Consider the following 14,861-nt stretch of genomic DNA (forward strand, 5'->3'; position numbering starts at 1 on the left):
AGTGAATGACTCGCGATCATTATTGTCCTCGCCTTCTGCAGGCCGACATTACTAGAAGTCTCAAATGAAAATCATGCTAGCAACATCATTTGCATGAAAATCGAAAGCAGTTTTAAACGTTACGATCGATTCGCCGAACGGTAGTGAAGATCCTGTAAAACCTAGCCGCAATTCCGCATTTTTATTGGTTTGAGTGCAGCCGAATGTTTCACTGACGAGAGGAACAGCCTAAATTTTGCCCTAGCACTTACTATACACGGTGAAAATACAAAACCAGCTCAGTTTATATCGATTGGGGACTGTATATTTGTGAGGCTTCATAAATTAGGACTGAAAAACTTTGCTATTATAGACAAACATGTTAATTGGGGACATAATACGCGGGGTAGATTGAACAGAAGGGACATTACGCGGAGCTATACAGCAATAACAAACGTGTCACTGGAAATAAAATTTCATTTGGGGGGGGGGTGATGATGAATTGAATATTGTCTTTATCTGTTCCATTGCAAGGGCCTATTCGTAAAACTTCGATTGTCATAATGTGGGGGGGGGATGTAGAAGTGAATAAAGTAATGCAATTATTAAATCCAGTAACATGCTTAATAATCGTCGCATGGTTGATAGAACTTTTGTAGATTAGAATATCAAAAAGGTTTACTCAGTTGATTGCTTTCTTGACAACAACAAATAGCTCGGCTATGTCGTATCATTCATTTTCTAGAAATAGGAGTCCTTGTTAAACGTCATTAATGTTGTGTTCAACTTTACTTCAATTTTGCTTCATACAGAATATAATCAATAGAACGAGATAACACGCATGCACTTAACTTACAGAATACCTATAGTTCTCTTAAACAAAAAGACATTTTTTTTTGCGTAATAATGATTATGTAAAGCTTCTAAGTATTCGCACACCGATGAGTTACTTAGAGAACAATATTTTGAAAGTCAAGGAATTGTATTACGCCGGTGTATTATTACTTTGACTACAATTCATGTACAGCTTCTGCATATAGCAATCCCCCATTAGTTTTCAAAAATGTGTTCAGCAAAGATTAAAGTATTCATAAATACCTCACACTACTTGTCAAACCGATAACTAACAAATTTGTCCCTTACTTAATAAATCAACGTTAATTCATGGTGGCCTAAAATTATGGAATTTCCTTGATAGAAATATTAAAGGTTCTGTGAGTTTTAAATCACCTTGAATAAATTTCAGAAAAGTTTATCAACTTATACCCCATCACTTCATTCATAGCCTCCCCCCCCCCCCCTATACTCACTTCGCTTCCTTTCCCTCACGTGTTCTTTGGTGACCGCGCGCTTGTGTCTTTATTTTGTTGTTATTTTTGTTCTGCGATTGTGTGTGTGTGTGTGTGTGTGTGTGTGTGTGTGTGTGTGTGTGTGTGTGTGTGTGTGTGTGTGTGTGCGATGTGCGTGTGCGTACGCCATGTTACTAGTGATAAGTGACAATTTTGTATAATGTTATATCGTAAAATGTACCGTTAATAAGTGAGAGTACCTGCATCATACAAGTCCGCTTTTTAGCAGCCTTCAATTTTCATTGCCGGTCTTAATTTTATGAAACAAAACGTGCTTCTTACCAACATGGGATATACTATTTCAACGTTTGTAATATACATGATTGTATATTGTTTGAAAATTGAAATAAGAATGAATGAATCTATGAAATTAATGAACTGATAATAACTTGGTATGAAAATTATCCTGTATACTGCGGGCATCTACATTTTGAGCTTTATGCTGCTGTTGTTGTTGTTGTTTTACTAGTGGCGATTTCCATATACATTTGTCTCATCATGATAATTGCATGTTATAATAAGGGGCCTGTGTATTTCCTATGTTGCTAGAAACTACTACGCTAACTCTCAAGGTAACAACGATAGACAAAACAGATATTGTTAATTGTTGTGTTTGCTTGTTTCGTTGTATTTCTTATGTTACCAGTAACTACGCTAACATTCAAGGTAACAACAATAGACAAAATAGATGTTGTTGTTTGCTTATTTCGTTGTATGTGTGTGCGTGTGTGTTTTGTTTTGTTTTGCTTTTTTGCAAGAATGCTACTATACACTTAATACTCGAAGTGAAATTAATTAGTAAATGGAAGGAGAGGTGAAGCCAGGGAGATTGTTCTCGGGGGTGGGTTTCCTGGTGAAACCATTATGATAACAGACTCAATAGCCTATTACCACGTCTCTGAGCCACCTTGGCATCAAGGAGCTCCTTGCATTATGGTAATAAGTTTGCAGTCACGCCATACTGATCAACATGGGACCATGCAGTCAGCCAGGAGCCACCTTTCTAATCAAGCTCATCCAAATCAGGGCCGTTGTCACAGGACTTGGATTTTCCTCTAGTATATTGGGGGAGGAGACAAGAATAACTATGTTCAGTATTGGGGGAACGAGAGAGGGCAGCGACCAAGCTGGAGGAGGGTAAGGGATAAGGGTAGGCCTATTATACCCCCCTCCCTCACAAGGAACTTTAACGTAATTTATGGTCTTGAAATCCAGTGATATGGTGCACCTTGAGAGGAATAATTGGAAAATTTTCTTTCCAAAAAAAGTAAACAAAATGAATACATTTTGAAGGAAAATTTTTGAAAGTATTGGCCATGGACAATACGTTGGTCATTCATTTCTAGTTTACTGCAGTTTCACCAATGTACGTATGGTATAATCGAAACAAACTTCATTACTTCATGCACATTTTCTGCCGTCTATTAATGCGTTCGGATGTACATACATAAAAAAAAAACACACACACTTTTTTTCATAATAAACTGTTGGCCCTATAATATAGCAATAAAACTGAAACCATGAATCGTCGATCATTCACTTGTTACGGGTCACGGATGTATAATGCTACAACAGGCTGAGCTGGCACATGGACGCCTGGGGCGGGAAAAAATAACGACAACGTTTCATAGGTGGCCTGAAAAACTATTCACATTAAAGGGATGGTGTAGTATACTGGTTGAGGTGAGGATTCAGCTTTCAACGTTTTGCGAGATATTTAGAAACTTCTCTAGATTACGAAATGTTAAAGAGCATACAATATTCCAAGGGGAATAATTATTGAAAGTTTATTTTTGATGAAAATCGGTTTTGAAATGACTGAGATATCCAAGAGCAAGGTAAAACAAAGATCCTCATAAAAGTCGTGGCCTGTTGCATTTTAATATGAGGATCGCTTTTTTTTTTTTTTTGGATATCTCAGCCATTTCAAGACCAATTTTTATCAAAATGATGAACTATGAATTCCTCTTAGAATAACATGTTCTGTTATATTTCATGAGAGTTTTCCCATTATCTCACAAACACACACACAAAAAGTTGGAAACCTGAAGCTCCATCTAGACCAAAACTGTACCATCTCTTTAACATTCACGTCGTCACCACATCAATTCATTAAAGGACCTTGTTCATAGATCACGTAATGATATACTTGTGGATTGAGTGAATGCAGCAATATTACTAGAACACATCAGTGAAAGTTTGAGGAAAATCAGACTGTCCCTAGGCAGTGGCGTATCTACGGGGGGGGGGCAAGGGGGGCACGTGCCCCGGGCGCCACTCCTTGGGGGCGCCGAAAACGAAAAAACGAAAAAAAAAAAAAAAACGAAGAAGAAAAAGAAAGAAAGAAGAAAAAAAATAGAAGAAGAAGAAGAAGAAGAAGAAAAAAAAAAAACCTCGCCCACACCGGGAAGGGGGGGGGGGGAGGGAGAAAACTAAATCAAACAAGATAAAAACAAAAAATGACAATGTTTATTGTGTTCACACAAGAATTCCGTGTTATGTAAGCTGAAATTTTGGCTCTCTCGCTGCGCTCGCTAACTGCTCGCAAAAATTTATATATAAATATAAAACGAAGATAAGAACAAAATGTGATGATGACGCGGACAAAATGACAATGTATATTGTGTTCGCACATGCCATCGTTAGAATATTACACGGAGCAGCGGCTGCAATTTTATTTCTTTCGTTCTGAAGCGATCGCCCATTTGATCAAACGAGGGCGCCAAAGGTGTCGAACATCCGGGGGGGGGGGGGGGGCGCAAAAAACAAAATCGAACAAGGTAAGAACAAAACGTAATGATGACGCGGATATATACAAATTTCGGCTCATTCGCGCGTACTAATTTAGAGTATTTTTTTCAAGTCCTCAGTTCGTTGGTATAAATCGTTATCTATAAGGCCGTCACTATATCTGGATTAGAATTGTAAGATTTGATAAGCAAAAAATGACAAGAATTCCATGTTTTGTAAGCTGAAATACAGCAATTTTCGGCTCGCTCGCTGCGCTCGCTCGCCAGAATTTATCCAAAAAAAAAAAAAAAAAGAACAAAACGTGATCGATGATGGCGCGGAAACATACAAATTTCGGCTCACTCGTGCGTACTAATTTAAAGTAATTTTTCAAGTCCTCAGTTTGTTGGTATAAATCGTTATCTATAAGGTCGTCACTATATCTTGATTAGAATTGTAAGATTTAATAGGCAAAAAATGACAAGAATTCCATGTTTTGTAAGCTGAAATACAAAAATTTTCGGCTCGCTCGCTGCGCTCGCTCGCCAAAATTTATCAACACGCTCGCATCAGTTTGTTGGTATAAATCGTTATCTATAAGGCCGTCATCATATCTTGATTAGAACTGTAAGATTAAATGAATAGGCAAAAAATGACAAGAATTCCATGTTTTGTAAGCTAAAATACAAAAATTTTCGGCTCGCTCGCTGCGCTCGCTCTCGCCAAAATTTATCAACATGCTCGCCTCAGTTTGTTGGTATAAATCGTTATCTATAAGGCCGTCACTATATCTTGATTAGAACTGTAAGATCTAATAGGCAAAAAGTTACAAGAATTCCATGTTTGTAAGCTGAAATACAAACATTTTCGGCTCGCTCGCCAAAATTTATCAAAAAAAAGAAGAAGATAAGAACAAAACGTCATGATGACGCGGAAATATACAAAAATTTTCGGCTCGCTCGCTACGCTCGCTCGTCAAAATTTATCTAAATTTATTACATTTAAATCACCCTCAAAAGACCCCTTTTAAGTGCTTGAAAAAGCATATCATGTGGACTTTTTTAAAGTCCCTACCGGGATGGGGTTGGGGTTGAACACTTTTTCAGAAATTAGGGGCGCAATTTTCGCACTTGCCCCGGGCGCCGTTTTCCCTAGATACGCCACTGTCCCTAGGTTCAGAAGTATATTATTTATGTTTCTGCACATTCACTGCTGGATGAGAAGACTTGATGTCACATGCGTATAGGGAAAATATGAAGGGAATTTCACATTTCTTCTTCTTTTTTTAGAAAAAAAAAGTACACAATCCTTTGACTTGTCATTGACGTATCTTAAGGGTCTATCCCCTGCCTTCTGGAAGAACCAAGTGAGTGCTCTTCTTTATGCTAGAATGTGAAGATGTGTTGAATTTTCTTTATATTTTCTTTCTATTGTTCTATACACAATTATGTGACATCGCAAGCTGTAATAGTCCTCTACTCATCCAGGGATGGCGGCACCGAAACTTCAACAATTTCATATTTTTTAATGGATTGTCCGATTTTTCTCAAACTTTCACTGATGTATAATGAGTTCTGTTAATATTGTCACATTCTCTCAATACACATGAAGGTGCATGAACTTGTCCTTTAAACTTCGATGGAAAATTTTTTGTCGTTCAAATAAGACCGTCTCCTTATGCAATTATGTACTTCCAACTCTATTATACATTTGAGAATGCAAAATTCCTTACTTATATGGGTTTTTTTTTGGGGGGGGGGTTGGGGTTGGGGTTTTTGTTTTTGTTTGTTTTGTTTTTTGTTAGGTTGTTTCATTCTGTATTTATGGTATTTTCAAAAATTATGTTGTGGACTATTATTGTTTGATCTGTAGATGTTATGTATGTAATCTGAAATGAAATGAAATAAGAGCCCCATGAAAAAAAAAGAACAAACAAACAAGCCCCAGAGTTATAGGGAGAACAAACTTAACAAGACGAGTTATTAAAGGTATGAAAATAATAGAATTAAATCAGTCTTTGATATTAATATGCCCTATTTACTTTTGAAAATTAAGTTAATGTGTCGGGAACCCAGGAAATTTTGGCCAACCTACAGAAAAGCACACACACACACACACACACACACACACACACACATACACACAAGTACACTTGGACGTGTATCCACTAACACAAAGCGAGAAAAGAGAGGGAGAGAAGAACAAGAACAATATTTTGGGGGATGAGACGCTGATAATGCACATTCTTGTGCGAGGACTTGCATTATGGTCCTCAAGGAGGTGACAAATCCTTGGTCCTTTCGCAATCCCGTATAAATTATATAAGGGAAGGGATAACAGGGGCGTCACCAGCTTTTTTTCAAAGAAGGGTGCGTTTATAATTTCTGGTTCCACTTCCGGGTTTCATCAGCTGGCAAGCCTCTTTATGTACCCGCGCGCATGCCACGACCGAGCCCGTATGAGCGACCGGGGGAGGGTCTCTGAGGGGGCATCCCACCTCCGAGACCACGGAGATTTAAATTGTGCGTGCATATACTTTTTAAATAAAACTTTTTGTTAGGGTCTGAAGGGGGTGCCCCCCTCCCCGTGACGCCCGACATGGTTAAGATTATTTTCATTGTTTGCCTGCAACGATATATAATTCGCATTATTCTGTTCGAGAGAATGACGTTTACAACTTTCGGTTTGGATGAAGCATATTATCATTTCAGCATGAAATTGAGTGTTTGTTGTTTCTTTACGTGTGTCTGTGTGATTGTGTATGTGTGTGTGTGTATGTTTTTTTCTTTTTTGTCAATTCTATCTTTAACTCTGCAGCCGTGCATGGAGAATATAGTTCGATCGCCATCGCTTCATTCGCCAGCTATAGAATGCACTCGTGCGGAGCTTGATTGCAGTATGCGCGCTACTGTGCAATGTAACGGCGTTGTTTTGTGTATAGGGGTAGGCCTCTTATACAGAGCGTTGATTATATCAAATCATGCATCATACACATGGATAATTATAGACAGTCGTGTAATGTCGAATAACTTGTCTATAGCGGAGACCTGTTCGTAAAGGTCAATATTTTTGTCTCCCTTCACAGTAAGAAAAATAGGTTCAACTTTGCACCATATAAAGGTGCACATTAATGTCACACTATACAGGAGCACCTTTATGAGTGCAACTTTGCACCTTAGAGACCAGAAAGGTGCAAAAATGCACTTTTAAAGGTGCTCCCAGTGTGATATTAAAAAGGTGCAAAGTTAAACTTATTATTCTTAGAGTGTTGGGTGGCCGTTTACGGACAAGTTTATGATACACAATTATACAAAACAGACAAAAGAGAGCAGTACAGATATTTAGAAATTACAGCCTTTATAGCACGAAGCCTTTCGTGATCTTTAGAGACAATCGGCTTCTATTCTTCTTTAACACAAATCTCAGTGATTTCATTTCTGTCATTTTTCACATTTCAATATTGGAAAGTTCGTAGTATCTTTCCAGCGAGAAGTCCAAATATTAGCAGAATTCTGGTAGGCCTCTGAACTGATAGACTCGTCGAGTATGCATGTATGTATCGTAGTTTACCTCCTTTATCATGAATATAATTAAAGAAATAGGAAGAATGAACTGGAAATGCAATTGCGATCACTCATACACCCAATTTTCATGAGGTCTTACTCAGTCAATTCCAATTTAAATTTCATTTCCTTAGGAATTAAAGAACACTTTTATTTTTAAATTCATGAAAATGCAGGAAACTATACTAAGAAAACAAAATAAAAAAGCTTCTGCTGCAGCCTGCAACTTCTGCAAAGTGGCAAGTTAAGGAGTCCTCAATTAGACTATACACTTCCTTCCTGCTTCTATGTATGCCTATCTCTCTCTCTCTCTCTCTCTCTCTCTGTCACTATCTCACGCATCTGTGGGTCTGTGAAGAAATAGTTCCAATTGGCTTTGTTCCGCTTGTTTCATGAGAAGCTTTAATCAGTTTTTGTTGTTTTCATTATCAGAGAAAAACTTTATCATTGTTCATCTTACATGCAAGCTAGGGCCTATGTGCCTACACCACTGATACTAATATTAACGTTTTCTTAAAACCATGCGGACATTTAGAATTTCATGAAATTTAGATATTTGGATTTCAAGTTTTGTTTATAACAAGAACTTTGTAGAGAGTTGATTTTCATGAGAGATGTGAGACTCACATAAATTATCATTATTATTAGAATGGTTTATTTGGTTTAGAATATGTAAACTCGTAGCCCGAAGGCTAAAATACAATGCAATTACACAAGAAATACCTCCAAATTAAATAGAACACATTGAACTGTCGTACATAACATCCACATCAGGAATCACAACGAAATATTGCACAAAAATATTACCACAGTTTACCAAAAATACAGAAGTATAGATATTGCACACCATCCTTCATCATTCTACTTAACAGAAAAAAAAATATAAACTGCCAAATTATATTCTAAAGATATACTTAGTACAAAACATCCGAACAAAAACAAGAAGCAAAAAGAAAATAATAATAAAATAATAAAAAACATAACAAAAAAAATAAAAAACAATAAAAACCAAAGTGGGAGCAAGGTGAAATTGGTTTACTTTGTCTTGGGTGTTAGTATTCTTGTCAAAAGCTTTTAAGAGTCGTTGTTTTCTAAGGTTGCTATCTTGTCATTTTTGTTTGGGATTTCCTATTATTGTTGAAGTCTCCTTGTTTAAGGCTTTAATGTTCACGCATGGAAACATAAGATGGGGGGGGGGGCATTTCGTGAAGCTGTTTGTCCGACAAGTTTGTCGGACAAATTTGCTTTCAGCCAATCAGATGCAAGGATTTCGGTAGCTTATAACACTTTGTCAGAAAAAAAAAATATCTGACAAAATGTTCCATGAAATGCCCCCCCCCCCCCGATCCGGCCATTAATGGTGCTGAAACACGAATAGCTTTTATATACCGATAGTTCTTGCGTCAGACGGTAATAACAATAATAAATGGACATGGTCACTGAGAAGAGACATACACAAAAAGAAAGAAACAGACAGCAAAGTGGTTGCAATATCTCTAGCATGGTATATTCAGGCCCGTAGCCAGGGGGGGGGGGGTGCGTCGGGTGCGTACGCCCCCCCCCCCCCCCCCCAAATTCTGAAAGGTCCACTTTTTCATAATAACGGTTTTTAGCAATTCTCAAGATAACAATCCAAATAAATATAAAGACACATTATATGCTACGTAAATGTGGAAGAGTACGTTTAACAATGTTAAAACTAATTGTACGAAACCCTTTTGTTGTATGAACCATCGGATCGACCCCATGCACACAAACACAAATGTTATGTATCAATTTGTGCGAGCTATTATTATATTGGCACTGCATGCCATGGCCCTTGGCGCGTGTGACCGGTGTTTTTTTTTTTCCACTGGCCGCCCGAGTACGTGCGATTCGTGGATGACATTGAGGTTGACACTTGCATTTTTTCACAGGAACAGAGGTAAGTGGGTGAAAATCTAATAGCCTCAAGTTTACATATATGATAAAAATTAAAGAAATTTCCTCGAAATTACTATAATCGAAAACCTGAGACATTTTATATCTACGTCTCACAAAGATATAGTACATGTATATATAAGTACATGTTGGCATGATAATGCCTGGGGATAGATTATTATGTCAACTATTTTCCATTATGAATGCATGCTCCAATCAAATTGTGAAAAGGTGGTCATGAATTAGCATTTCTTACGAACGATCAGGATAGACAAAACAAAATGAAAGGCCTGTCTTACTCTGGCAGTTCTCTATTAGTTATACATTTTCTCATGTTGTGACAGTTCGATTGGTTCTCATTTTGAAGTGAGCCAAAACCTAAGAACATTCTCACTTATAATTTCCAAAGAGTATTGTGCAGGCACGCAAACTCAATTTAGTTGTATTTCATTTAAATGTAATGGGTAAGAGGGTATGAGAGAGAATGCTGAGCTATGAAGTAAAATGGTAAAATAAAAAGTTTGTCAGATAGTATTACAAAAGCCTGAATATTGCAAGAGCTCCGGAGTAAAAACAGTCAGGGAAAAACCCGTATATTATGACTTATGTATGATAACATTGTGAGAGCGTTAGACTGCATTGTGACGCGTCGTTATTTAATTTACATTCATTATTCATATTTTTCATAAAAAACACAGGTAATGAGCCGGATTGGGTTTAAATTCTCACTTACAGCTTTGTAGAAGTCTGAGTCAACAGTATCACACAGTACTTCCAGACGTATTAGTACAAACGATTTCTTGAGCCTGCACCGTTTCAGGCTCTGTTCTGGATACGGCGGTAGAAACTCATTCTTTTTTGTTGTTTATTTTATCAATCTCTTTTCTAACTTACAGGTAGCGGATTTCTTTGCAGGCCAAATTCGGAAATGTACTGTTGATTATTACTTATACATTTTCTCATGTTGTGACAGTTCTATTGGTTCTCATTTTAAAGTGAGCCAAAACCTAAGAACATTCTCACTTATAATTTCCAAAGAGTATTATGCAGGCACGCAAACTCATTTTAGTTGTATTTCATTTAAATGTAATGGGTAAGAGGGTATGAGAGAGAATGGAAAGTGCTGAGCTAAGAAGTAAAATGGTAAAGTAAAAAGTTTGTCAGATAGTATTACAAAAGAAACTCATTCTTTTTGGTTTGTTTATTTTATCATTATTTACTTATCTCTCTTCTAACTTAAAGGTAGTGGATCTCTTTGCAGCCCAAATTCGAAAATGCCTAGAGACAGCTAGTAACCAAATATGCTACTATAATTTAATAAATAAGAAATAACCATGCCAGTATGTATCTTAGTGTGCACAGTAAGACAGATCAAATCAAATAGGAAAACATCTGAGCACTAAGCCTGAGGTCTGAATTTGCACTCAACTTCTTCCAATGGCTAACGGATGTTTAATTTTTGAATTTCACTGACCTCCAAATTTCACAAAGAAAACCTTCTTAGCATGATGGTTAATATGACATTTGACTGATATTGGAGATGTTTGCGAATCGGATCTACTACCTTTAATATTATTAAATCTAAAATGATTATTTGAAAGTTCGGAAATGCTGGAAATATCCTACCACAAGGAGGCAAAATATAAATGGTTCACATTTACAATTCATTTTGTTTTGAAAATTTTCTTATTTATTTTCGTTTTTGACAAACTCGCATACCAACGGCTGATATACTGTATAGTAAAGTGAATGTTTCATCTTCCAAACAGCATCCAATGGGATGGAAAACTCCAACTGAAAGGTGGACACCGTGACCATACTCGCTAAAGAAAACGCGTAATAGGGGTCGTTTTTTCTCACGGATTAGATGGAAAGTGTGATGTACGAGCGTATATAATCAAAGGGTATCAAAAAGGCCGAAATTTGAGAAAATGGTATATTGTTCAATCATGATGAAGTACTTCTTTAGGGTGCAGGAAACATTTAAGGAATACTTGTTTTTAAGGCCCGAAAAAATCATATGATCATTACTCGTTTAGGGGCCATTTTGAAAGTCCATGTATGAGCATGGTGTCCACCTTTTAATTGTCGCTACCCCTCCCGGGACAGTATCAAAGGTCCGTTTTGTTAATTAACGCAATCCCCCCTTACTTTAAAAATCCTGGCTTCAGGCCTGCTAACGCGGGTATACAATAGAAAAAATAAAAGTTAAAACAACACCAGGAAAATCACTATTCTCAATTTTGCGGCGCGCTACGCGCGCAGAGTCTCGAACACAATTAAACTTTGCAACTTCCTGGCAAAATGAGTTTTTACTCTTTCCTAGATGAAATACCGTAACGCGATTGCATGCAACAGACAAAAATACAAATTTCCTCGAGACTTTAAAACGTCATTAAAACAGTCAAAATTCACAATTTGCGGCGCGCTTCGCGCGCAAATTCTTATACAACTTTTGTAGTTCGGTCGTCCAAAGAATATATATATATATATATATATATGTAATTGTGTGTGTGTGTGTGTGTGTGTGTGTGTGTGTGTGTGTGTGTCATCATTGGTATTGGTACCGAAGGTCCGTTTTTTTAGTGATCGCACCCCCCCTTGAAAAATCCTGGCTACGGGCCTGTATATAGACACTAATATACGGGAGACAGTGATTAACATCGAGTGTGTAAGCGCACATGCACGACTTTCCCGCCAGGGTTTCGGAAGACCTCTGGTAGATAGTGTGGTATATACTCATAATCACGTGCAGTATAGGCACGGCCAGCGTGGCCAATTATATAAATCAAATAATGTCAGAAACCAACCAAAAAAAAAAAAAGGAAATGTGCTAAATTATGGAAATAGGGCAGATAAGCCAAAGTAGGAAACAGTTATAAAGAAACAAGCTACAATAGTCAAACGCTATACATGCATGAGAGTCAATATTAAGCCAGAAAGCAAAATAAAAGTATGCCAACTCCGGCAACTAGTGCATGGTTGTGTGTAATTATGTGTCATAAGTAATTTTTAGTCTCAATAAGAAGTTTTTGTATTTCTTGCAGTTCTGTAGTGTACTCCCAAATAAAAGGCGTGAGCACATTAGTATTCATAATTTATCAATCAGTTAGCAATAGATAATGATAAAAACAAAATAGAACGGAAACCTATAGTACGCTTCGAAGATAATTATGTAATAGCGAAAGAGAGCTTGCAACCAAAAGGTGCTAAATCCATTGAAAAATGATGGATTCAGCGCCTTTTGGAAGCAAGCTCTTCAATTATAAAAAAAAAGAAATAAAGACGTGATATGGCGCTGTGACGTGATTAAACAGTCTCCCTATCAAGTTTTGCTTACTTAGATTATGTTTTTGTTTTTCACAAACTATACTATGGTGTACTTCTTTATTATCTTTTTTTCACTGCCCTGTGGTATTCATGATATACTAGCTTGTATATATTTCGAAACTGTACTTTTTACTGTAATATCATTGTATACCAGACGTCATTGTGCTTTGACTCGCCAAATAAAGAACGAAGTGAATGAACAGATTCGCTATTTCTTTCAACCGTGAACTATATTCTTATATCATTATCATCATTATCATCACTCTTTTACCATTTACGTCATTGTAGTGTAGCGCACATAGGTCGAACACCTGTAGGCCTAGGCCTTTGTAGTTCCCATCAGAGAAGCATGAATGTGGACTTTAAGAATTAAAACAAAAAGAAGAAAAGGCAGAATACATACATGGTGATGCATCACTCCTTTCCCCCTTTTTTTCCCATATGCACTGATCATCCCAATCAGCTGTAAACATTGTAATTTGTCGTAAATGCTATTACCTATCAGTTTATAATCTGCCTGTAAAGATTTTATTATGTTTTAATACCTCAATGAAACACAAAAATAAAAAGGAAGATTTTTTTTTTTAACCACTAAAGTACTTTGGTGGAAAAAATGTGAGCCGTGTTTGGTACCCAATAGTGGATCAGAGTATTTCACTTCAATCCTGAAATTCGGGATGAATGAAGGATGAGAAGTTCTGTTTTTAACATCGCCGTGTTTGGTACCCAATAGTGGATCAGAGTATTTCACTTCATTCCTGAAATTCGGGATGAATGAAGGATGAGAGGTTCTGTTTTTAACATCGCCGAGGTCCTTAACAGATTACGATTTCCAAATTACAACAATTTAAAAGAAAGTTTGTGAACCTAAACGAAGTCACGCCTATGAAATTATTCCATATTCGGCCTGACGATGTGGCGCATTAACTTATTGCGCAATTTCACTTTCATCCGGAAGTCAGTTATACGCTCTACTTTATTGTAGAATCTTTAATACGACAAAGACATTGGGGTGCAACTCGGGGATTTACCCTACTCACAGGTCTGTGAATAAAATGAACTTAGCAATGACGTTAAACAGTATAGGTGAATTACTTTGCCCTATTATACAGAATAGTGAATTCGAGTAAAGAGATTAATTGATTCAAGAGAAAATTATACCAAGTTCGTGGGTGAGTAATCATCTACTTAAAAAATGACAGAGATACGAATAAAAAAATATTTTTAAAAAATGTCATCTTATATAGCCATTATTTTGACGACACTTGCACATTAATGGAAACCATTCAAATTAATACACTTAAGAGAAAACGTCAATTTTAAAATGTTAGAATTTATGTTCAGGATCATTAAGAGTTACAATATATATAACCCAATGGCAAAACCAATGCTACAAGACGAAGTATATCGCATTGAAATATTATTTTGTGAATTGATCCAAACAGACGTGACGTCGTTATCATCTCGATTTGTACAAATTTAAAGTCAGCCGACCATGAATATCAATTTCCCCGATTTTGTACCCAATACCAAGAATGGTCTCGACGTGTATCCATGTTATGTCCTTGACACAAACCATCTATAGTTGGCTCCATCTCAAGCTCCCACAAGCCTCTTCAGCCATTTCTTCTCCCTCGGCTCTCCTTCTCCTCTCATCTTCTCCCTGCATCCGCGCGTCTCAGGTCCTCCTGGAGTACATCCACTCACGTACCCCCACCCCTCATCTCTCCTCAAAAATTGCTCTGATGTACAGATGAGCCTGAAGACCAGAGACCTGCGGGAGGGGGAAATGAACTTACGAGAAGGTCGACAACCCACATGTTTAAACCAGGGAAATTCCCGAAAGTATTCTCGGTTGCGCGACAAAGAAATCCTTGATTTTCACGTCTTTTTATATTTGTCTGGCGTCTGATTTTAAGGGTACATGTATTAGGTTAGAGACATGAAATTATAGCCCGATATGAAAACGTCAAAATAGGCCGGAGTCCGA

This window comes from Diadema antillarum, unplaced genomic scaffold (genome assembly GCF_040938485.1).
Source record: "Diadema antillarum isolate AM-2024a unplaced genomic scaffold, OU_Dant_1.0 seq00000541_RagTag, whole genome shotgun sequence".
Classification (NCBI taxonomy): Eukaryota; Metazoa; Echinodermata; class Echinoidea; order Diadematoida; family Diadematidae; genus Diadema; species Diadema antillarum.